The 24,941-nt window shown below is 40.7% G+C and overlaps 1 pseudogene; it reads left to right on the plus strand.

Annotated features, from left to right (window-relative positions):
* LOC117981504 (transcription factor SOX-2-like) overlaps positions 1 to 23,845 on the plus strand; it is a 29,931-nt pseudogene extending 6,086 nt beyond the window's left edge.
* Positions 23,846 to 24,941: the final 1,096 nt, after the last annotated feature.

Raw genomic sequence — 24,941 nt, forward strand, 5'->3', positions numbered from 1 at the left:
AGCCTGGGCAACAGAGTGAGATTCTGTGTCAAAAAAAAAAAAAAAAAATCTGATTCCACTGTTCTGAGTGTGAGGCTGTTCAAGCCTCCACTGTTTTTCCTCTGTGCTCTGAGCCCAGACTGAAATCTGTAGGGAGAGGCAACGTGTGGGATGGAAAGAAAATGAGCTTTGAGGTCTAACAGGAATGGGGCTGAATCCCACTCCTGTGACTTAGGAGCTATGACTTTCCCTGCAGGGCTCTGCCATGATTAAAGGAAATAATCTATATACATGTGCCAGTGCACACAGTAGCTGCTCAATATAGGAAAGTAGTTTGTTTCGATTCATGTGATTGTGAATCTCGAACATACCTGTGCTTGTATCTTGTCACAGTCGCTTCGTCCCTGGGTGACATCCAATCCATCCTTTCAGTCCTAGGTTAACTGATACCTCCTCTGGGAAGCAGCACCTGATTTCCAAGCCAAATAAGACATCACATGGAAATATAACCATGTCATTGCCCCATGCAAAATTATTTGGTGATTCTCCATTGCCTAGAGAACAAAATTGATGTCTCCTAAGCAAGAACAACAAGGCTCTTTCTGATTTAACAATTGCCCCCAGTTCTTCCACAAACCCCGCCCTCATTTAATATTCCAGCCATATGCATCTATGGTGGCTTCCTGAATACAGCCAGCTCCTGCATACTTCCTTAATGCTAAGGTCCGTGCCATCAAACTTAGGAGGTTGGATCAACTTGCACTTGAATTTCTGGAACACAAGCATGCAAAATGCAGAAACTGGCTGTACCCTGGTGACAGGGGAAAAGGCGTCCCTCCCATGGGTGGATCAGAAATCAAGGGCTCTGCCACTGCTCTTTGAGGGTAGTAGGTAAGAGTGTGGTCCTTGAACAGAATCAAACCTGGCCTAACTCTTACTTGTCACTTACCAGCAATGTAATCTTGGCTGTGTCTCTGAACTCCCATTTCTCTATCTGGGGGAGGGAAATGGTAAGAACACCCCTAAACTGTTAGAGGAAGGAATGTCTGGCATATAGCAGGTGCTCAATAAATGTCCATTCTTATTAGAATTTCTGGAAGAAACAGGCAATGGTTCCCTGAAATACCACTGGACTGTCACAAGCATTTCAGTTGGGTTTCATGCACTGTCTGAAGAGATTGATCCAAGCACCTTGGATACATCCGTAGCTCAACATTAAAAGGCCAAGGTTATGTCTTCCACTCCCATCCTTCCCCTCTAGAGCCCCCCTCGGTGGAAATGACAGAGCCAGGTAAGACACCTTCCTGGAGGAAAGCATTTCTGCACTCAGGGAACATGTTCAAGAATTCAGCCTCTGCTTCTTCAGGCCTTATATGATGTATGAATTACAGTATAAAAAGATCAAATATCTGGAGGCACAGGACTTGGATTCTAATCTTGGATCCTAATTCTGGCCCTGTTGGTTACCAGCTGTGTGATCTTGGCTAAGTCACCTACCCTCTGTAAGCCTCAAATTCCTCATCTGTAATATGGGGGACCTACCTCACAAATCAGATGATGAGAGGGAGAATGTTTGGGGGTATAGCCATACTATACAGTATGGCTCAGGCCTAAGGTTCTTGAATTTGCTTCTTTTTCCTCTTGGCCTATTTTACTACAGGTTAAAAATCTGTTATCTGGCCAGGTGCAGTGGCTCACACCTGTAATCCTAGCACCTTGGGAAGTCAAGGTGGGTGGATCACTTGAAATCTCAAGTTTGAGATCAGCCTGGGCAACATGGTGAACAACTGTTCTACAAAAATACAAAAATGAGCCGGGTGTGGTGGGGCACACCTGTAGTCCCAGCTGCTTGGGAGGCTGAGGTGGGAGGATCACTTGAGCTCAGGAGGCGGAGGTTGCTGTGAGCCAAGATGGCACCACTGTACTCCAGCCTGGGTGATAGAGCCAGACCTTGTCTCAAAAACCAAAACAACGACAACAAAAACTCTCTTATCTACAATTCCAAAATGCAAAAGCATCTGAGAAACAATATTTTTTGTAATTCATTTGGCTGCAAAACTTGTACTGAATTGATGAGTCCATTTATAGACTTTATCCCACTTACGATGAATATTCATCAGTTTTACTGCAGAAATAATAACGTGTTTGACTTGAGAATGTTGTCTCCGTTACCTCTGGGGGTGTCAAATACTGCATGAGATATTCTGAATTATGAAACTCATCTGGCCCCATGAGTTTTGCTTAACAAGTTATGGACTTATATTCTAGGAGTATATCCTAATCTATACTCATTCATGTATCACCTGCATGATTTTGTCATATCCTTCTAACACCTGTATTAACACTTGCTTCATACACTTTAGTTGAGTCCATTTTTATTTACTTTTCCAAATGAACCTTGTTTAAATGCACAGTGAAAAATACCTAATTATTAATAAAAATGTTTGTCTACATGACATTTCAAAGCATCCTGCTTATCACAGTGAAATGCACCCCACACTTTAAGCAACAGTCATCTCAAACTAACACAACGGGTTAGCTCTTAAATAGTTGGAATGCAAGCAATAAGGGTGACATCTGTGAGGTGGACTTTTCTTTGAGGTTTTCAGTTATAAATATTCAGCAGTACAATTCCACCAAATGCTGGTTGCATTCCTGCTGTGAACACGACACTGCTTAACCACATAAGCTATGATGTTTTGTTGGAAAACCACAAACAGCCAGTAAAGATGGCAGATGGAGCGCCACTCAGAACAGCTTACCTATGATAAGTTCTTTCACAGACATTCATGTCCATTTCCCTCGTTCACCAACAGGAGAGGTAGTATTAGAAGAATTTAAAACAAAAAACCAGGCCCACACGGATTGAGAGCTTGACCCAAGATCTCACAAGTTCCAGGCAGAGCTGAGAGTCCTGGAATTCAGGTCCCTGCTGCTGACCTGGACATGCCTCTGCTACATAAAGCCACAGTCTTCCCTGCTCAGGGCACTGCTGACGCCACTTTCTGCCCTGGTTTATACGTTAATATTCACAAAAGCTGCTGGGAGCCTGGACTTTCATAAAACCAGCCTGCTCTCGGACTAAAATACCCCCCTGTGGCCTAGTTACGATCCTTTCCTGTTCTCCATTAAAAAGCTCCGCAGTGGCTGAAGGGGTCTCACAAGGCTTTTAGAGGTTTAGCAAATCTTCAAAATGGACCAAGAAGAATTGGTAACTGTCTTAGCATTTTCCACAAAGTTAGAGAAACAGCAGTTAGTGGAAACAGGGCAAGGCCCAGATAATCTGTTCCAAGGCCACATATGACATCATAATTTAGCCTTTTGGTAATCAAAAATTTCCCAATGATCCGAACAAGTAAAGGAAAATCCCAACCCACCTGTATTAGTCCATTCTCACAATGCAATAAAGAACTGCTCGAGACTAGGCAATTTATAAAGGAAAGATGTTTAATTGATTCACAGTTCCGCATGTCTGGGCAAGCCTCAGGAAACTTACAGTCATGGCAGAAGGGGAAGTAAATATGTCCTTCTTCACATGATGGCAGGAAAATAACGCAGAGCGAAGGTGGTGGGGCGGGGGCACTGGGCAGGGAATGCCCCTTATAAAAACCATCAGCTCTTGTGAGAACTCGCTCACTATCACGAGAACAGGATGGCAAAATTGGGGAAACTGCCCCATGATTCAGTTTTCTCCACCTGGTCCCTCCCAGGACATGTGGGGATTATGGAAACTACAATTCAAGATGAGATTTGGGAGGGGACACAGCCAAACCATATCACCACCCTCTCTTTTTACCAGAATTAATTATTAATGTTTTCGGCTTTCCTTTTGCCCCATGTGTGAGGTCATAAAAAAAATTATGCTGGGGGCCAGGAATTGTGGGTCTTAAGTTCTGCCCTGATACCACCTAGCCACGGGCCCAGGCAGGCTCTAAGGAGCTGGCCCACGGTGTAGTACGGAATTCCGGTGCTGAGGGAAACAGACATATCTTTTCATCCTACCTCATCTTGCCCTTTGGACGAGTTGTTTTAAATTTCTCTGAGCCCCACCTTTCTTACCTCTAAAACCTATCTCAAAGGTGTTGATACGGATTAAAGAATAAAATGATGTAAAACACTGATCCCAGCCACAGCACAAAGCAAGAGGTAAATAAATAGTAGCTGGTATTGCTACTGCCAATTCAGATAGTCTGGGCCTCGGACCAGGTTATATGAATATATGTAATGAACAGCTCTTGACTTCAGTGATTATGGATTTATCACCCAGAACAGAATGAGTGGGGAAACATCATGCAGCTGACAGACAAGCTCATCACAATTTAATTTCCAAATACATAAATTTTTCTAGCTTTGAAGGGTTATTCAAAGGGTGCCTTGAGAAAATATCAACCAGCATAATTTTAAATATGGCCGGTTCTTGACTAGTGGTGGGAAAGGAAGTCAGGAAAAATGGGAATAAATACCATTGATGAATAATTATTATTTTAGCCTGCACCTTCAACTTCCAGGTCAGAACTTTAAAAGTGTGTTTACCTGATTTGAGTTTCACCCAGTTATCTTCCCTGGTTTTTCCTTTACTGTAGGGAAATAGTCCAGGTTAGGCAGCCAGAGAGAGGCAAGAGAAGACAGGAGGTCCTGAGGCCCATATTTTGTAAGATAGAGTTGCCTGACCAATTATTGTATCTAGGTGCCTGTTAAAAATGCAGATCTCCCAGCCCCAAATGAATGAGGCTATCTGGGGCTGGTTGTTGAAAATATGCTTTTTTTTTTTTTTTTTGAGACGGAGCCTCGCTCTGTTGCCCAGGCTGGAATGCAGTGGCGCAATCTCAGCTCACTGCAACCTCCACCTCCCAGGTTCAAGCCATTCTCCTGCCTCAGTCTCCCAAGTAGCTGGGATTACAGGTGCCCGCCACCACACCTGGCTAATTTTTGTATTTTTGGTGGAGATAGGGTTTCACCTGGTTGGCCAGGATGATCTCGAACTCCTGACCTCAGGTGATCCGCCCCCCTTGGCCTCCCAAAGTGCTGGGATGACAGGCGTGAGTCCCCACACCCGGCTAAAAATACGCATTTTTAATAGGCACCCTTGATACAACCAAAACTTTGAAAACCACTGATGTTAGGCCACATTATAAGCATGTAATAAATGCCACGTATACTTATCTTAGTAGGATTTCTTCCTGTCTCTAGTAGAAATTTATGGTCAAGGAGGAGTAAAGGACAAGCAAACAAACCATCCTAATAATTGTACAGCCAAAGAATACAGGTGAAAACAAAGTACAGTGGTGTCCCAAGGCAGGGGTGATTAGCCTACTTGAGGGCACAGAGGGACAGTTGTCAGAAAGATTTTCCCCAAGTGGAAGCTTCACCTCATTTTCCAAGTGGGTCAAGTGGGTGAAGTTTAGCAGTTAATGGATGGATGGGGAAACAGAACACAAGCAGGAAGAATAACATGAACAAAGCAGAGAGGCTCATTTGAGGAGCTGCATTGGTTCTTTATGTGGCTGGAAGGCAGGGAGTGAGGTTTGGAGGGATAGCGGAAACATTTCTTCTCAGCTGTGCAAAATTACAAATCATACTTTTCTTCCTCAAAGAAGGAAAGCGATCTCAAGTTTCTGGCATGAGAAAGCATAAACAAATCTCTAGGCTCTACTCTGACTTGATGGTTTTTTCCTTTTCCTGATTTTAAAACTCACTTGCATCCCACACCAAACCCAAGTAGATGCTAAATATAGTCGGCTCTCTGAGCCTTTTCCATTTACTCTGCCGAGTCAGTCTTTTCAATTGTGATTTATGCTCAAATTGTGGTTGAGTTAATTTAGTCAATTAACTTCAGTGAAACCAAAGGTTTATTTTCCATAAAGAATTTTCTTCTTATGCTTTTGAGATATTGTTATAACGAGTTTTGTTATATGCTTATGGATCAACTATTTTAATTGGGTCTATTTCACTTATCTATTACCGTGTAACAAACCATCCCAACATTTAATGGCTTAAAACAACAACCTTTGTATTTGCTCACTCTCTGATATTCAGACTGGGCTTAGTTGGATAAAGTTTCTGCTGATCTTGATGATGATCACTAATTGGCTGAATTCAGTGTGAATTGGATGGGGGCTGGGCTCTGCTGAGATGCTTAGATGGCAGGGTTTTTCTAAGGCCTTTTTATATAGCCCCTCTAGCAAGGTAATTAGACTTTTTATATGGCAGATCACAGCATCCAGAAGTACCAAAGCAGAAGCTGACAGTACTTCTTAAGGCTCAGAACTGGCACAGTGTCACTTCTGCTGCATTTGATGAGTTAAAGCAAGTCATAAACCCAGACCAGATTCATGGGAAGGGGATTACACAAGGGTATGAATACTAAGAGGCATAGCTTATTGGGGCCACCAATAAAACTGCAACAGTTTGCTCTCTGGTTTCCAGTGGCTCACAGCCCTCCCACGTGCAAAATACTCTCCACTCTCTCCCAAGACCCCTAAGAGTCTTACCATATTACAGCAGCAGTCTGGCTCAAGGTTCAAGATCTTGTCATCTAAACCAAGTCCAGGTGTAGATAAGACTCCTTGGGTATACTTCTTCTAGATCTGAAGACAAATTGTTTCGCCCCATATACCAGTGAGACCAGCATAAAATAATCACAACAGACTCTCATTTAAATGAAGGAGAATGGAAGGAATGCAGGACTTGCCTGTCCACAGCAATTCTGAAGTCCAGACAGGCATATATCACCAATTACCCCTGCTCCAGGGACAGTTATGTTCCTAGGGAGTGGTTCTTCATGGTTCCTTACTCTGCTTTCTGACTATTTCTTCTTTTTCCATAAAGGATGGCCAGTGTCTGTAGGTGAATAGCTTTCTCATCCTGTTTCCTGCCTTTAGAAAGAGTCCAGAGGCCTCTTTTCAAGTTGAGCTGTTTCTTTTCTTTCCTTTTTTTTTTTTAATTTATTTTACTTTAAGTTCTGGGATACTTGTGCAGAACGTGCAGATTTGTTACACAGGTATACATGTTCCATGGTGGTTTGCTGCACCTATCAACCTGTCATCTAGGTTTTAAGCCACGCATGCATTAGCTATTTGTCCTAATGCTCTCCCTCCCCTTGCCCCCCACCCCCTGATAGGCCCCAGTATGTCATGTTCCCCTCCCTGTGTCCATGTGTTCTCATCATTCAACTCTCATTTATGAGTGAGAACATGCGGTGTTTGGTTTTCTGTTCCTGTGTTAGTTTGCTGAGAATGATGGCTTCCAGCTTCATCCACGTCCCTGCAAAGGACATGAATTCATTCTTTTTTATGGCCGCAGAGCTGTTTCTTTTAGTACAACTCTGTGTTTCTGCTAATATAGTTCTCTTCAAGACTATGTAGGATTCCTATAAGTCTTATTAGGTTTCATTCCATTAGATAAGAGCTATACTCACAAATCTCTTTGTGACAGACCTCTTTATACTTTGGGTCAGAGTACTATGAGAAGATGTCCTTTAGATTCTTGGAAACACTTTTATCTAGTGCTGAGGTTCTAGGAGGTTCTACTGCTAATCTTTCTGGGGTCTTAACAAAGGGTCTTATAGCCACACTTGTGACTTGATCTTTTATTTATTTTTATTTTTATTTTTATTTTTATTTTTTTGAGATGGAGTCTCGCTCTGTCACCTATGCTGGAGTGCAGTGGTGTGCTATCGGCTCACTGCAACCTCTGCCTCCCAGGTTCCAGCAATTCTCTGCCTCAGCCTCCTGAGTAACTGTGACTACAGGCACCCACCAGCACGCCCGGCTAATTTTTTGGTATTTTTAGTAGAGACGGGGTTTCACCATCTTGGTCAGGTTGGTCTTGAACTCCTGACCTCGTGATCCACCCACCTCAGCCTCCCAAAATGCTGGGATTACCAGCATTTTGGTGTGAGCCACCACGCCCGGCCTGTGACTTGATCTTGACCCACATGTTCCATTTTACTGGTAGCATCTTAGATTTGATCTTTCTTCCCCCAAGGCCATTTGGGAACCTTTTGCAGACTGGAAAAGCTGCAATGGGAGAGAGTTTTATTTTCCAACTCAGTAAGTCCTGGGTTGGAAAGTTTTCCTGTGTTGACACTTTTGTTTTTTATCCTTCTCTCTCTATTTGTGCCTTATCAGGCACAGCTAAAAGAAGACAGTTAGCACTTTCAACGTTCTGTCTGGAAATAGTCTCTTAGTCAGATCCCCAAGTTCTTTAGACACATTTGCTATCTTTTATAGTCAACATGTTGCCAAACTTTCAACCACTACATGACACAGATTGTTTTTTCTCCAGACTCTAATACCAACTGCTCACTGCCCTTCCAGCCTTCACTAAGTCTCCTGGAGCCTCCTCCAGCTTCTACTCACCACCCAGGCCAAAAGCCATGGCCACTAGCTTTGTGTTCTTGTTACAGAAGAAACCACATCCGAGTGCTAACTTCTATTTGGTTAGCTATTGCTGCATAACAAACCGCCCCCAAATTTAGTGGCTTAAAATGACAATCATTCCATTTTCTCACAGTTCTGGAATCTGGTTTGGGGCTCAACTGAGCAGTTCTTCTGCTGGTCTTTACAGTGGTCACTCTTGTGGCTGCATTTAGCTACAGGAAAGCTGGGCCTGGGGTCAGCTATTGTTTTCAGCCAATTTGATCTCTCCCTCCTCCCCTACCCTCCTCTCTTTCCTCTCTCCTCTCTCTCTCTCTCTCTCTCTCTCTCATTCCATGTAATCTCAGGGCTTCTCCTCATGTGGATTTGCCATGTGATCTCTTCAGTGGCAACCAACCTTCTTACATGGCAGCTTAAGATTCCCAAGAGTACAAAAGAAGAGGTCATTAGGCCTTCTTAAGACTGAGGCCTGCAATGAGCATAGTACCACTTCTGCCATGATCTAAAGAAAATCATCCTCAGCACAGATTCAAAAAGAAGGAACTACACAAGGGAGCCCCCAAACTCAGAACTTGCCCTAGATGGTCCTGCGTGTGTGGTTATTAAACTACCAAAATGGACCAGGTGCGGTGGCTCACGCCTGTAATCCCAGCACTTTGTGAGGCCGAGTCGGGCGGATCACCTGAGGTCAGGAGTTCGAGACCAACCTGGGCAACATGATGAAACCCAGTCTCTACTAAAAATACAAAAATTAGCCTGGCATGGTGGTGGGTGCCTGAATTCCCAGCTACTCTGGAGGCTGAGGCAGGAGAATTGCCTGAACCTGGGAGGCAGAGGCTGCAGTGAGCAGAGATCATGCCACAGCACTCCAGCCTGGGTGACCAAGCAAGACTCCATCTCAAAATAATAATAATAATAATAATAATAATAATAAATACAAAATCAAATAAAATACTATAATGTTTAAGGCTCCACATTTACATTTTGTATCCCGTACCTGTGTCTGCGTCCCAACAAAACTATTTTAAATCATTCATAAATTATTTTCGGAAGGGGTGAATATCTTTACTCCTGGACCTAGATGTCACTGTTTTCTACCCTTATCTGTAGAAGGGGAGAGTTTCCACTCAGCTACTTCAGCGGGTGGGTTGTGAAACTAAAACGAGATCCTTTGCATGAAGATGCTTTGCGAACCAAGATACATGTTGAGCATCATCAAGATCTCAAGATCACAGTCCCTCCTGGTCTGCGGAGGTCCCAGGAGTACTGAAAGAGGCCTGACTGCTCTACACACTCAGAACTTCCCATGGGATTGAGCAATGGAAACTACCATTCAAATTTCATTGCCGGCTTGTAACAGAGTAATTTACTAATGGACAGAGTAAAAATTTTATAAGTTCTCTGTGTGTGTGTGTGTGTGTGTGTGTGCACGCGCGTATGTGTGTGGTGTATACTTTTCTTTCTTATAACATCTCCTTCTTTCTGGCTTTTCCATCTTTCCTTTTCTATTATCCAGTCTTTCCTTGGAGCTCCGACTACAAGAGTCCCGTTTTGACAGATTCGTCTCAGCCTGGTATCTTTCACCTGCAGCACTACTTCTGCAGCATCTGGGTGCTATCTGGGTGCTATCAATTTTGATATATATTGTTTTTTCTTCAGCTTCAGTAAAATTTTGAAAAATCTACTGAAAAAAAAGAAGTCTAGAGGGCAGAGAAAAATGAGCTATTCTTATTTACAGTGAAATCCATCACTGGAACTGCTGTCTGGGGTTAATAAAAAGACTTTTGGAAGACAAGGCATTTAACTATTCCCACAGCAACAAGGGAATCAGGCATTTCTCTGTGACCCAATAGATGTTTATGGAAGTACCAACTCCCAGGCAAAGAACATAAAATTTAGAGACCAAAGACCTCGGTGTTAACCATCTCTGTCATTCATTGTGATCTTGAAGTTCTCAGAATTCAAGCTCCCTGCCTAGGAAATGGGAGAGATACCTGTGTCTTCAAGGTTGTCGTGATGGTCAAATGGGATAATCTGTCAAATGGGATAATCTGTATGAAATTTCTTTGTCAATCAGAGACCTCTGGATGAATTATGATCACTGTTTCTGAACAGATGCTGAGGGTTACGGGTGACAGTACCAGAGGTGAAGGGTCAAGCAGGGCACACACACAGCAGGCCCTTCTGGAACATTGACAGGGAGGGGAGAAATTCAGAGACAAGACCCATCGCAGGTATGTGAGCCCTGTTGCCCATTGCATTCAAACAGCACAGAAGAATCTAGCAGGGCCAAACGTCAAGCATTGGAAGAGAAACCTCAGTCTTTTGGCTGTAGGGCTTTAAAAAAAAAATTTGCACGATTGAGAGAGTACAAGCTGCTCCCATGGTGTGATCAAGGGCTGGGGTCCAAACCCATGGTCCCAGCAATATGATGTGGCAGAACCTTGGCCTCCATTTTTGGGTCATCACCTCAGCACTTAGCAGTTGGCAAAATCAAAAGGCTGGGGTCAAGCTTTGGGGGCTGCAGTTGCATAACAACGTAGAACCTCCATATGCAGCCCAGGTCTACGGTCTACTAACTCAGTATTTTAGGTTGGGTGAGCATCAATCCAACCAAACCGCCACTTCAGAATTCTACCATAAGTTGGGTTGATTGTCTTAAACTCACAGCAGTAGCTGGTTTCTGTGGAGTGTTTCAGGGGCCAGCCTGTGAGGAACCAGACTTGGGTAAATTAGCCCTTACTTTTCAGTGGGGTAATAAAGAATACTACTTTTTCCCATTTGAGTTCTGAACTTTTTGAGAAAATAAATAAGCCAGGTAGTTGAAGATAACAATAACAGCCTTACAGCTGATAAAGGTAGGGGTGGAAATACAGCTGAGGTATGCCACAACGATGGGCTTCCTAATTTTGCACCCCAGAACTAGGCCAAGCTACCAAATGTCAGGAATCTTTTGTAAAGCATGGGTCTCCCTCTACAAGAATAAAATGTTTCCTAATACAATTATTAATGGCCAATTTCTCTGTAGGGAGGCTGATTGCAAAGGAGACCTAGCCAGTGCCAAGTTTCCCACCTCACCCCACAACATAACCATCATAAATAAAATGTGGTAGATATAGAGGTGGTAGATACAGACAACCCAGGCAGGGGGAGGAGTCAGGCCAGGGGTTGAGAGAGGCTAAGGCTACAGTGAACAGCCTATCAGAAAAAGGTGCCGGGATATCAAGTATCTCCTCTTAACCAATTCTGAAGAAGCCAGCGGACATTAGTCAATCCTGTTTCACATGAGAAAAGAGCTGTGTCTGAAGTTTTCCATCAAGTGAAAGCCCCCATTTTTTACCCTATGGATGTTTAGTGTTATTGTAATGCATGAATGTATGTATGTATGTATTTATTTATTTTGAGGTACAGTCTCACTCTGTCACCCGGGCTGGAGTGCAGTGGCGCGATCTCAGCTCACTTGCAACCTCCACCTCCTGGGTTCAAACAATTCTCCAGATTCAGCCTCCCAAGTAGCAGGGACCACAGGTGTGTGCCTGACTAGTTTTTTGTATTTTCAGTAGAGACCGGTTTTTGCCATGTTGGCCAGGCTGGTCTCGAACTCCTGGACTTAAGTGATTCTCCTGCCTCAACCTCTCAAAGTTCTGGAATTACAGGTGTAAGCCATGCGCCCGGCCTGTTCAGTGTTATTATAATTTAAGATAACAGCTGTTCCAATGACAAAGCCACTTCCCATGCAAAGTTTCATTCAATCTTAAAGCAAATCTGAGATCATAATAATGTGTAGTACTCATTTTTCATATGAGCTAAATGACTTGCCTAGGATCTCACAAGACCTAAGACTTAGATTTAAATATTATTTCAATAATCCCACAGGAGTTTCATAAGACTTTATCAACTTCTCATAACACAAGAAAATATTGGGAGGATCCAAATCATTGCATTTCAGTATATTCATTTTAGGAGTAGCAGTGGCACAAATAACTTTAAAATTTGTTTTTTAGCTGGGCGTGGTGCCTTACACTTGTAATCCCAACACCTTGGGAGGTTGAGGTGGAAGGATCGCTTGAGGACAAGAGTTTGAGGCCAGCCTGGGTGACATAGTGAGACTTCATGACTACAAAAAAAAAAAAAAAAGCTAGGCACAGTGGTACATCCCTATAGTCCCAACTACTGGAGAGGCTGAGGCAGGATGATAGCTCGAGCCCAGGAATTTGAGGTTGCAGTGAGCCCTGATCGCACTTAACTTTCATCAGAAATGTGTCTGACGGACTGAAAATTCAATACTTAAAATAATTAAGTGACACAATAAATGCCGAAAGAGAAAGTGGAATGTTTTCAATTTCCCACTATTTTTCAGGTCAAAACATGTACAGGTTCCAATTTTTTTTTTCGAATATTTTACAACCAAATTGAAGGGAGGAGAAAGACTGTTAAAAACTGGTGTCTTTTTTTTTTTTTTTTTTTTTTCTGAGATGGAGTCTCACTCAGTGACCCCAAGCTAGACTGCAGTGGCGTGATTTCAGCTCACTGCAACTTCTGCATCCTGGGTTCAAGTGATTCTCCTGCCTCAGCCTCCAGAGTAGCTGGTATTACAGGCACGCACCACCACACCCAGCTAATTTTTGTATTTTTAGTAGTGACCATGTTTCACCATGTTGGCCAGGCTGGTCTTGAACTCCTGACCTCAAGTGATCCACCCGCCTCGGACTCCCAAAGTGCTGGGATTACAGGTGTGAGCCACCGTGCCTGGCCCAAAAATAAACTTGTATTTTTACTACAATAATTTACTGAGCACCTTCTACATGTCAAGGATTTTACCAGGCACTGAACACACAGAATTTCAATCCTTATAACCCTACAACAGAGGTCACCATTTTATAAATTTTATTGTCCCTATTTTATAAACAGGGGCACTTCAGCTCAGAGAAGTTAATTCTCTTGTGTAAGTTCCCACTCCCAGGAATTGATTAACCTGGACTTGTTTGATTCCAAATGACAAATACTATTAACATGCTGTGGAAAAGCAAAAGCCTTCAGCTGTGAAATTGCCGTATATTAATATCTTCCTACGTGACTGGTGGCAAGGCTTATCAGCAGCAACCATTCCCCTCAGAGATTCAAGGCACAAAAAGAACCCTGAAGAATCGTGAATAGTTTAAATCTACTCATTTATCTTTAATGAGTTTACAACTCTCTCATCAAGACTTCAGAAGTTCAAAATTGATAATGATCCTAATTTTTAAAACCACATAGAGGAATAATCTATAGTATTGTATTATGACAAATACCAAAGACACAACAAATGAATTAGAAATAGCCTTTGCATTTTAGGAGCTCAATGTTGAGGCATGGCACAACTGAGGTAAAACGGAGTGTTCGTGGTATCCACAGGGAGCCACGAAATCATGGAGAATTCACTAATTTAAACCGAACTGATGTCTTGCCCTCTAAGATTGCTACGTTTCAACTTGCACTTTTCCTCAATTGGAATAATTCAACGTTTTTATTTTAAAAGGTTGCATTTACATTAAGTCTTACTGCAGAGTAAAGATTAACTAATATGAATACTAGCAAAGTGACTTATTGCCCAATATGTTGAATTATGTGAAAACAAAAAAGTATAACATAATGCATTACTAGAACTTGGCAGCAACACTGTGAACTTTGTGGGTCACTCAGAATCCCAGAATCCTGGAGCTTGCAGAATACCCAAAAGACTGCAAATCTGGCCGGGCGGTGGCTCATGCCTGCAATCCCAGCACTTTGGGAGGCTGAGGCAGACGGATCACTTGAGGTGAGGAGTTCAAAACCAGCCTGGCCAACGTGGTGAAACCCTGTTTCTACTAAAAATACAAAAAATTAGCAGGCGTGGTGGCAGACGCTTGTAATCCCAGCTACCGGGGAGGCTGAGGCAGGAGAATCACTTGAACCCAGGAAGCGGAGGTGGCAGTGATCGTGTCACTACACTCCAGCCTTGGTGACAAGAGCGAGATCTTATTCCAAAAAAAAATAAATAAATAAAATAAAAAATAAATAGACTGCAAATCTCTCCGATACCATAAGAGTCTCAAGAGAAAGAATTGGATCTCATGATTCTGTTGACTCACCTTCCTCATAATTTGGTTCATTGTTGGACACCAAATACATCATGGGGAAAGTACATGCAGAAAATACTTATTTTGAATTGCATTTTGAATTTCTAAATTTTGCAGAGACGAAGAGAAAGGCTGAATCTCAGTCAGTTAAACGATTTATTAGCTGTCTGAGTGGGAAGAATATTGCAGGAAGATATAATTACAAAACCTGATGTAGCCAGGATTCAGCTTAGAGCTTTCAGCCTGTTTATAAACTATGCCAAATATGAGATGGCAGGCAAAGGGTAATGTGTTAATAGCAGATAGGCAAAACACTGGCTGCAATTTCAGGAAAAGACTAAACAGAACAGCTCCACAACATACTTTGTCTCTTGGAATCTAACTGCTTAGAAAGGCCTAGAAATAAATAAGGAAAGTTTATTTTAGGCATCTTCAGCATTGTCCCTCTAAAATCTTTTATTTCATACACTGGGAAATATAAATACTAAAAGCATGGTACCAACCACCAGAATGTTTACTCTGTGAATTTAAAACCCCTAAATTATCCACCCCTCCCTTCAATTGCCTAACATAATACCACCCCAGAGTTGCAAAATTTGAAGAAGGGGAAAAAAAGCCTAAAATTTGGAATCAAAAGAGCTGTATCTAAATAAAGCTCTAGCTACTTAAGCAGCTACTCAACTCTTCTTATCTGTTGCCTTTACCTATTTGGCTATAAAAATGTTATTATTAAGATATTCTAGGCCGGGCGCAGTGGCTCACGCCTGTAATCCCAGCACTTTGGGAGGCAGAGGCGGGCAAATAACTTGAGGTCAGGAGTTCGAGACCAGCCTGGCCAACATGTTGAAACCCCATCTCTACTAAAAATACAAAATTAGCTGGGCACGGTGGTGTGTGCCTGTAATCCCAGCTACTTGGGAGGCTGAGGCAGGAGAATCGCTTGAACCCGGGAGGCGGAGGTTACAGTGAGCCAAGATCACGCCACTGCACTCCAGCCTGGGCAACAGAGTGAGACTACATCTCAAAAAAAAAAAAAAAAAGATATTCTGATGGCTCATCAATATTTGCCCTTTGCTTTTGCATGCTTTGGAGATCATGATTTTAAATTATTTGGAATATATCTTTTCTCCCCAACCTCTACAATGATGCATCTTCAACCCTGTTTTTTGTTTTTTGTTTTTTTTTTTTTTTTGCCCTTACCTTTTACTTATCTTGTCATCCAGGAAAAATTCAACACTTATTGCATAGTGTGCAACATCTGTGATCGTTGCAAAGGGAAATACAAAGGTAAATAAGATCTAATTTCTGCCTTCAAGGAACTTATGATTTAATAGAAGGGATACAGGTACCAAAAATGCCTATAAGGCATAACCTGGAAGGGCAAATCATTATATTAATGATCTCCGTGTCCATGTCCCTTTACAATATGGCATAGTCATTTCTCACATCAGAAAGGTGGCATCAATTTCTCCATCCCCTTGAATTTGGGCTATTTTTTAAAACTTGTTTTGATAAAGGGTCAAAGGTGGCAGGAGTGACAGTGCAATATCTAGGACCCGGGCAACCCATGAGACCTCATGGCTTCTGCATTTATTCATTAGGTACCCGACTGCCACATGAAGATTCAGTTAAGTACACAATACAGTGTTGTTAACTATATGCACGATGTTGTACAGTAGATCTCTAGGATTTATTCACCTTGCATAAGTGAAACTATGTACCCTTGGATCAACATCTCTCTGATTCACCCTCCCCCAAACCTTGGTAATCACCATTCAAGTCTCTGCTTCTGCTTCTACGAGTTTGATTATTTTAGATTCCTAAATGGAATAATTGAGTAGTTGTTCTTCCGTGTTTGACTTTTATTTCCCCCCCCTTTGGAGACAGAGTCTCACTCTGTTGCCCAGGCTGGAGTGCAGTGGTGCAATCTCGGCTCACTGCAACCTCTGCCTCCCGGGTTCAAGCAATTCTCCTGCCTCAGCCTCCCAAGTAACTGGGATTTCAGGCACCCGCCACCATGCCCAGCTAATTTTTTGTATTTTTAGTAAAGGCGGGGCTTCACCATGTTGGCCAGGCTGGTCTCGAACTCCTGACCTCAAGTGATCCTGCCTCGGCCTCCCGAAGTGCTGGGATTACAGGCATGAGCCACCGCACTTGGCCTGGCTTATTTCATTTAGCATGTCTTCCACATTCATCCATGACGTAGCAAATGGCAGGATTCTCATCACGTTTAAAGCTAAATAGTATTTCATTGTATGTACATTTTCTTTATCCATTCATCTGGACATTTAGGTTCTTTCCATGTCTTTGCTATTGTGAATAATGGGACAATGAACACGAGAATGCAGACATCTCTTTGAAATCCTGATTTCAATTTTTTTGGGTATATACCCAGTAGCAGGTTTGTTGGATGATTTGGTAGTTCTATTTTTAATCTTTTGAGGAACTACCATACTGTTTTCCATAGTGGCTGTACCAATTTACATTCCCACCAATAGTGTACAAGGTGTGATGGTTAATATTGTCATCTTGATTGGGTTGAAGGATGCAAAGTATTGTTTCTGGGTGTATCTGTTGTTGCTGGGTGTTGCCAGAACAGACTAACATTTGAGTCAGTGGACTGGGAGAGGAAGACCCACCCTCAGGAAGACCCACCCACAATGTGAGTGGGCACCGTCCAATTGGCTGCCAGTGCAGCTAGAAAAAGCAGGCAGAAGAAGGTGGAGCAAGCTGACTTGCTGAGTCTTCCAGTCTTCATCTCTCTCCCATGCTGGGTGCTTCCTGCCCCTGAACATCAGACTCCAAGTTCCTCAGCCTTTGGATTCTTGGACTTACAACAGTGGTTTGCCAGGGCCTCTCGGGCCTTCGGCCACAGACTGGAGGCTGCACTGTCAGCTTCCCTACTTTTGAGGTTTTGGGACTCAGACTGCCACTGCTGGCTTCCTTCGTCCTCAATTTGCAAAATGGCCTATCGTGGGACTTCACCTTGTGATCATGTGAGTCAATTCTCCTTAATAAACTTCCTTTCATATATACATATATCCTGTAAGTTTTGCCCCTATAGAGGACCCTAATACAGGAGTCCCCTAAGAGGTGATGGTTAAGTTTAGGGCACTGAATATGGTGATGGTTTCACAGGTGTATACTTATCCTCCAATGCATCAAGATGTATATGTTGAATATATATAGCTTTATTTGCCTGACAATCATATCTCACTAAAAAAGTAAATAAATGGATGCGGCTGTATTCCAATAAAACTTTATTTATGGACACTGAAAAAATATATTCAGTTAGACTACAAAATGATGAAAGACCATGTAGTGAGAGTCACCGCCTTCAAGCCATCTATGCCAAAGCCATTTTAAACCCTCCAGCTTCTGCAAACTCACCAGCTGGCTGCAGCCCCCTGAGTGAGCTCAGGCTAGACCAGCAGAGAAATTGCCCAGCTGACCCCAAAAATGTGAGAAATAGCAAATTACTGTTTTCAGCCACTAAGTTTTGGGATAATGGATAACTGAGACATCTGATAAGTACTATAATGAAAGTAAAAAGTGATTTGGGGATAAAGAAGAGTTAGAAATTATTTCCTACCCAGAGGATGCGTGGTGATCTTATAGCAGTAACGATTTTTAATGTTTTCCCATTTTTTTCATTTTTAGGGGTATTTTTATATGGTTTAATTGCAAAAATTTAAACTGCTAAAATTTGGCAAGTTCTGGCATAGGTAAACACCTGTGAACCCGTTATCACAATCAAGATAATAAATGCGGGGAGGCCAGACGCAGTGGCTCATGCCTGTAATCCTAGCACTTTGGGAGGCCAAGGCAGGTGGATTGGCTGAGCTCAGGAGTTTGAGATCAGCCTGGGCAACACAGTGAAACCCTGTCTCTACTAAAATACAAAAAATTAGCCAGGCATGGCGGTGCACGCCTGTAGTCCCAGCTACTCAGGAGGCTGAGGCAGGAGAATTGCTAGAACCCGGGAGGTGGAGGTTGCAGTGAGCCGAGATCAGACCACTGTACTCCAGCCTGGGCAACAGAGCAAGACTCCATCTCAAAAAAAAAAAAAAAAAAGATAATAAATGCATTCCTCACCCCCAAGACTTTCCTTATGGCCCCTTTATAATCCTTGCCTTTATGCCCTCCTTGCCCTTTCACCATCCTGAGACAACCAGATATGTTTTCTATCACTATAGACTAGTTTGCATTTTCTAGAATTTTATATACATGGAACCATACAATGTGTACTCTTTTTGTCTGGCTTCTGTCAGCAGAATTAGTTTTAGATCCATCCAAGTTGTGTGTGTATCAACAGTTTATTTCTACTGCTAACTTGTATTATGTTGTATAGATAGACCATGATTTGTTTATCCATATTCCTGTTGATGGACATTTAGGTTTTGTAGTGTATTAGGGGGCAATAAAGTTGCTATGAACTTTAGTGCACAAGTCTTCGTGTGGACATATACATTCTTTTCATTTCAAGGTATTATGAAATATACCTTGCATAAATACCTTGAAGTGGAATGGCTCGGTCATAAGTGTATGTTTAACTTTTTATGAAACTGGTAACCTGTTTTCCAAAGTGGTTGTACCATTTTACATCCCCTACCAGCAGTATACGTTCCAGTTGTCCCAAATCTTTGTCAATTCTTGGTATCGGTTTTTTCAATTTTAGCTATTCAGTTTTAGCCATTCTAGTGGGTATGGTTTTAATTCATATTTTCATTACTATTTATGTTGAGCATATTTTCATATACTAATTTGCCATTCATATATCTTATTTATTGAAGTGACTTTTCAAATATTCTGTATACTTTTTATATTATTACATTTATTATTATAATTATTTGTTGTTATTATTGGAGTTTTATGTATTCTAAGTAGAAGTCCCTGCTTGGATATATGTTTTCCAACTATTTTTCCCATTTTGTAGTTTATATTTTCATTTTCATAACGGCATCTTTGGAAAGGCAAACATTTTTTATTTTGATGATATCCATTTTATTTTTCTTTAATAATTCTTGCTTTTTGTGTCCAGTTTAAGAAACACGTGCCAAGCCAAGGTCACTGAGATTTTCTCCTACGTTTTCTTCAAGAAGTTTTATACGTTACCTCTTATATTTAGGACTATGATTTATCTTGAAGTACTTTTTGAACGCTGGTGTGAAATAAGGATTGAAGTTCATTTGTTTTTTGTTGTTGTTCTTTGTTTTCACTATTTGTTTATATGGATATCCATTTGCTCCATCACCATTTATTGTTAAGATTATCATTTTCCCATTGAATTGCCCTGGCACCTTTGTTGAAAATCAATTCTGTAGGTCTATTTCTGGACAAATTTTGTTCCATTTGTCTCTGTTTACCTTTCTTTATACTGTGATTACCGTAGCTTTTTAATAGATCTTGAAATCAGATAGTGTAAATCCTCCATTTAGCTCTTTTTTCAGTATTGCTTTGGCTATTCTAGGTTCTTTACATTCTCATATAAATTTGGTAATTGCTTTTAAAAGCCTGCTAGGATTTCTACTGAAATCGTATTGAATATATATAGTTGAATTTGAGAATAAATTATATCTTAACAACGTTGAATCTTCTAATATATAAATACAATATGTCTATTTATTTAGATTTTATTTATCCCAGCAGTGTTTACTAGTTTTCAGCAAACAGGTCTCACATGTCTTTTGGCAGGTTATCCTTAAATATTTATTATTTTTTACATTATTTTTAAATTGCAATTTCTGATTGCTCACTACTTCTATATAAAAATACAACTGATTTTGGCAAATTGATCTTATATTCTGTCACCTTGAGAAACATGTATTGGTACTGGTAGCTTTTTGGTAGATTAATTAGGATTTTCCACATAGATAATTGTGTCATCTGCAAATTAAGACATCTCTTCCTTTCTAATCTGGATATTACTCATTTATTTATTTAGCCTTATTACACTGGCTAGAAGTGGTAAGAGCATACACCCTCGCCTTGTTTCTGATCTTAGAGAGAAAGCATTTCAGTCTTTCACTTTAAGTATGATGCTTGCTGTAAGTTTTCACAGATGCACTTTATTAGGATGTGAACGTTCGTTTCTAGTTCTAGTTTGCTGGAAGTTTCTATCATGTATGGATGTCTGATTATTGTGTTACATTTTGTCAATTTATTTTTTGCATCTATTGAGTTGATCATATGGAGGAATGGAGTCCTTAAACACCAATGGTCTTCCCTCCTTCCCCTGCCCTTAAGAGTTCTGTCCTTGGCCCTGCTCTCTTGTGCTTTACAAATGAGAAGACTTATACATTACAATAGCTTCAACTAACAGCTGTGTATAAATGACTTCCAAGCATACATGTTTCATCCCAAATTCTCAGCTGAAATTGAGACCAATATTCTCAGCTTCTAACTGTATTTTGTCCACCAAGTTATCCTCCATATATCTCTAGAGAGATAAATAGGGGTGACATAAGAATCCAATGGCTATTCTCTTCAGTTAACTCACATTGAACTCAATGTTCATCAACTTGAATTTATACCGTTTGTGTGCCATTTAAGGTCTTTTAAATGTAAAATCAGAAAAATATCTGAAATCAGAGAGCTTTTTAAAAAAATACTAAAATCAAAACTTTATAATGCAGGATGTCTCAATCTTGGTACTAATGACATTTGGGGAAAGATAATTCTTTGTTACAGAGGGCTATCCTGTTACAGATGTTAACCAGCATCCCTAGTCTTGACTCACTAGATGCCAGTAGTATCCTCACTGACCCCAATCTATGACAGTCAAAAATGTCTCCAGATATTGCCAAAGGTCCCCTGGGGAGGGGACACAATCATCTCGAGGTTGGAAACTACTGATGTACTAACTTGCTCTAGATCAATGCTCCCATGAAAATCAACTAAAAGAGCCAAATTAAAAAACAAACAAACCAAAAACAAAATGGGCACAGTGGCTCACAGCTGTCATCTCAGCAATTTGGGAGGCTGAGGCAGGAGAATCTTTTTCAGGAATTCAAGACCAACCTGGGCAACACAGTGAGACCTCATTTCTACTAAAAATCAGAAGAATTAGCCGGGCATGGTGCTGGGATTACAGGCGTGAGCCACTGCACCCAGCCCCATTTCACCTTCATTTTTGAAGGATATTTTTTGCAGGGTATGAATTTCTAGATCAGCAGCTACTTTCTGTAAGCACTTTAAAAGTATTATTCTAGTCTTTTTGGTTTCCATTGTTTCTGTGGGAGATGGCTGTCTTTAAGATGTTTTCTGTCTTTACTTTTTAGTTGGTTTACTTTGATGTGCCTAAGTGTGATTCTGTTTTTCTTTGTCCCGCTTTAGTTTTCTGAGCTTGGTCAAATGTTACTTTGGCCCCATTCTATTCCAAGACTCCAATTATCTTTCTAAAGGCTTTTCATTGTGTTTACATGCCTCCAATACATGCTTCAGTGTGTATTTTTTTCTACTGACCTGTCTTGTAGTTCACTAATCTTGTCTTTTGTTACACAAATCCACTATTACATCCACCTACTGTGTTCTCAACTCCAGACACTCTATTCAGTTCTAGAATATCCATTTGATTTTTATAGATTACTTTTCTGATCAAAGTCTTTGCCTATTATCTTATCCATAATTGTCTCAAACATATTAGTCATAGTTATCTTAGAGTTCTTGCCAGTGAACTCCAATATGTGAATTGTCTGTGGCTTGGTTTCTCGTGTCACTTTTTTTTCTCTTAGTTTTTGGTCATGTGGTCCATGTGGTTTTGGCATTTCTTGTAATTTTCCATTGGTTTCCAGATGTTTTAATGTTACTGGCTTTGGGTGATGTCTTTCTTCAGTGAGGTTCAACCTGTCTTCTGCTAGAACTTAATCCAACAAAGAATCATGATAAATCAAGGCCGAGTTACAAATCTTGGCATAAGGCTCATTCTACCTTTGATGTGCCTCTAGCCTCAGAGTTAGGTCACCTAGGATATTCTCCAGATCCCCTCCTTCTGGCAAGCCCTGATTTTTAATCTTTGTTTTATGAAGCTTTCTGCCTACTTTTGTTTTCTCTCCTAAACAGCACCACAACTTTGCAAATTTTCTGAGTGGAAATTGCCCATGTTTGAGGCTGTTCCATATCTCTACCAAAAGCTTTCTTGGTTGCTGTCCTCTGGAGGCAAGCTTTAAAAAAAATACAAAATCAAAATTACCAGCCTCTGGTCTGCAACCAGAATGGACAAGTGCCCCCAAACTAAAAGCAGCCACAGGTCAGCTCACCTCAGAAATGTTCACTCCTCTTTAGAGTCCTGCTTGGACAGATTTCTACTGCCTTCAAATAGATGAGTCCCGTATTTTATCCCGCTTTTCTGCTAGGGGATAGTGGCGGTGGATTTGATAACTGGTAGGAACTAGTGAGAGTTGTGTTGCCCATTCTTTCCCTTTCTGAATTGAAATTGTTACTACACTCTGGGTACGTAGGGGAAGATACTCTTTTCATTTATGAAGTATAACAAGGAGCTAATTTAAGACCTTATAGAGAGTATGGCACATTTAGAAGTAAATGCAGTCACTTTGAGCCCACTGTCTTGTGGATGGGTATCTTCCACACTGGGGGAAAAAAAATGAGGCATGAATACTTGATATTCAAAGCGGTGGATTGTCATAGAGAGCCAGTTGTCCCCCAAGATGTCCTTCCCTTCTTCCAGTTTTTGGTATACAATTGGACATACAGAATGAAGACATTTAAAGTTTCTCTTTCAGCTCAGTGTGATCATGTGATATAGGTCTGATGGACAAGATGTGTCATGTGGCAACTTAAAAGTTGGCTCAACGGGGTCGGGGTGGGCGCCGGTCTGGGCGTGGGCGTGAACCAGCGCATGGACAGTTACAAGCACCTGAACGGCTGGAGCAATGGCAGCTACAGCATGATGCAGGACCAGCTGGGCTACGCACAGCACCCGGGCCTCCACGCCAACGGTGCCGCGCAGTTGCAGCCCATACACCGCTACGACGTGGGCGCCCTGCAGTACAACTCCGTGACCAGCTCGCAGACCTGCGAGAACTGCTCGCCCACCTACAGCACATCCTACTCGCAGTAAGGCACCCTACTCCAGCCCCGCTGTGGTTACCTCTTCCTCCCACTCCAGGGCGCCCTGCCAGGCCGGGGACCTCCGGGACCTGATCAGCTCGTACCTTACCCGCGCCGAGGTGCCGGAACACGCCGCCCCAGCCAACTTCACATGTCCCAGCACTACAGGAGCAGCCCGGTGCCCGCCACGGCCATTAACGACACACTGCCCCTCTCGCACATGTGAGGGCCGGACAGCGAACTGGAGGGGGAAGAAATTTTCGAAGAAAAACGAAGGAAATGGGAGGGGTGCAAAAGAGGAGAGTAGGAAACAGCATGGAAAAAACCCAATACGCTCAAAATGGAAAAATATATATATTTTTTATCATATATATATATAAATATATATTCTTTTACATATATTTATATATTCTTTTATATATTTATATATATTCTATATATTTATATATAAATATGTATCTTTTATATATATTTATATATAAATATATATCTTTTATATATATTTATATATAAATATATATTCTTTTATATATATTTATATATATATTCTTTTATATATTTATATATACTTTTATATATATTTATATATAAATATATATTCTTTTATATATTTATATGTTCTTTTATATATAAATATATATTCTTTTACATATTTATATATAAATATATATTCTTTTACATATTTATATATAAATATATATTCTTTTACATATTTATATATAAATATATATTCTTTTACATATTTATATATAAATATATATTCTTTTATATATTTATATATAAATATATATTCTTTTATATATTTATATATAAATATATATTCTTTTATATATTTATATATAAATATATATTCTTTTATATATTTATATATAAATATATATTCTTTTATATATTTATATATAAATATATATTCTTTTATATATTTATATAAAAATATATATTCTTTTATATATTTATATAAAAATGTATATTTATATTTATATATAAATATATATTTTTATATATATACACTATATATATATATATATCCCATCACCCACAGCAAGTGGCAGCTGCCAAAGAGAACACCAATCCCATTCACACAAAAACCGCGATGCCGACAAGAAAACTTCTGTGAGAGAGATCCTGAACTTCCTTTTGGGGGACTATTTTTGTACAGAGAAAAACAAGGGGGTGGGGAGGGTGGAGGAATGGATCTTGTGCAGATTTGGAAGAAAGCAAGCTACAAAAAACTTTTTATAAGTTCTAGTGGTACGGTAGGAGCTTTGCAGGAAGTTTGCAGGTCTTTACCAATAATATTTAGAGCTAGTCTCCAGGCGATGAAAAAATATTCTAATATTTGCAAGCAACTTTTGTACAGTATTTATCGAGATAAACATGGCAATCAAAATGTCTACTGTTTACAAGCTGAGAATTT

Source organism: Pan paniscus, chromosome 7, assembly GCF_029289425.2.
Source record: "Pan paniscus chromosome 7, NHGRI_mPanPan1-v2.0_pri, whole genome shotgun sequence".
Classification (NCBI taxonomy): Eukaryota; Metazoa; Chordata; class Mammalia; order Primates; family Hominidae; genus Pan; species Pan paniscus.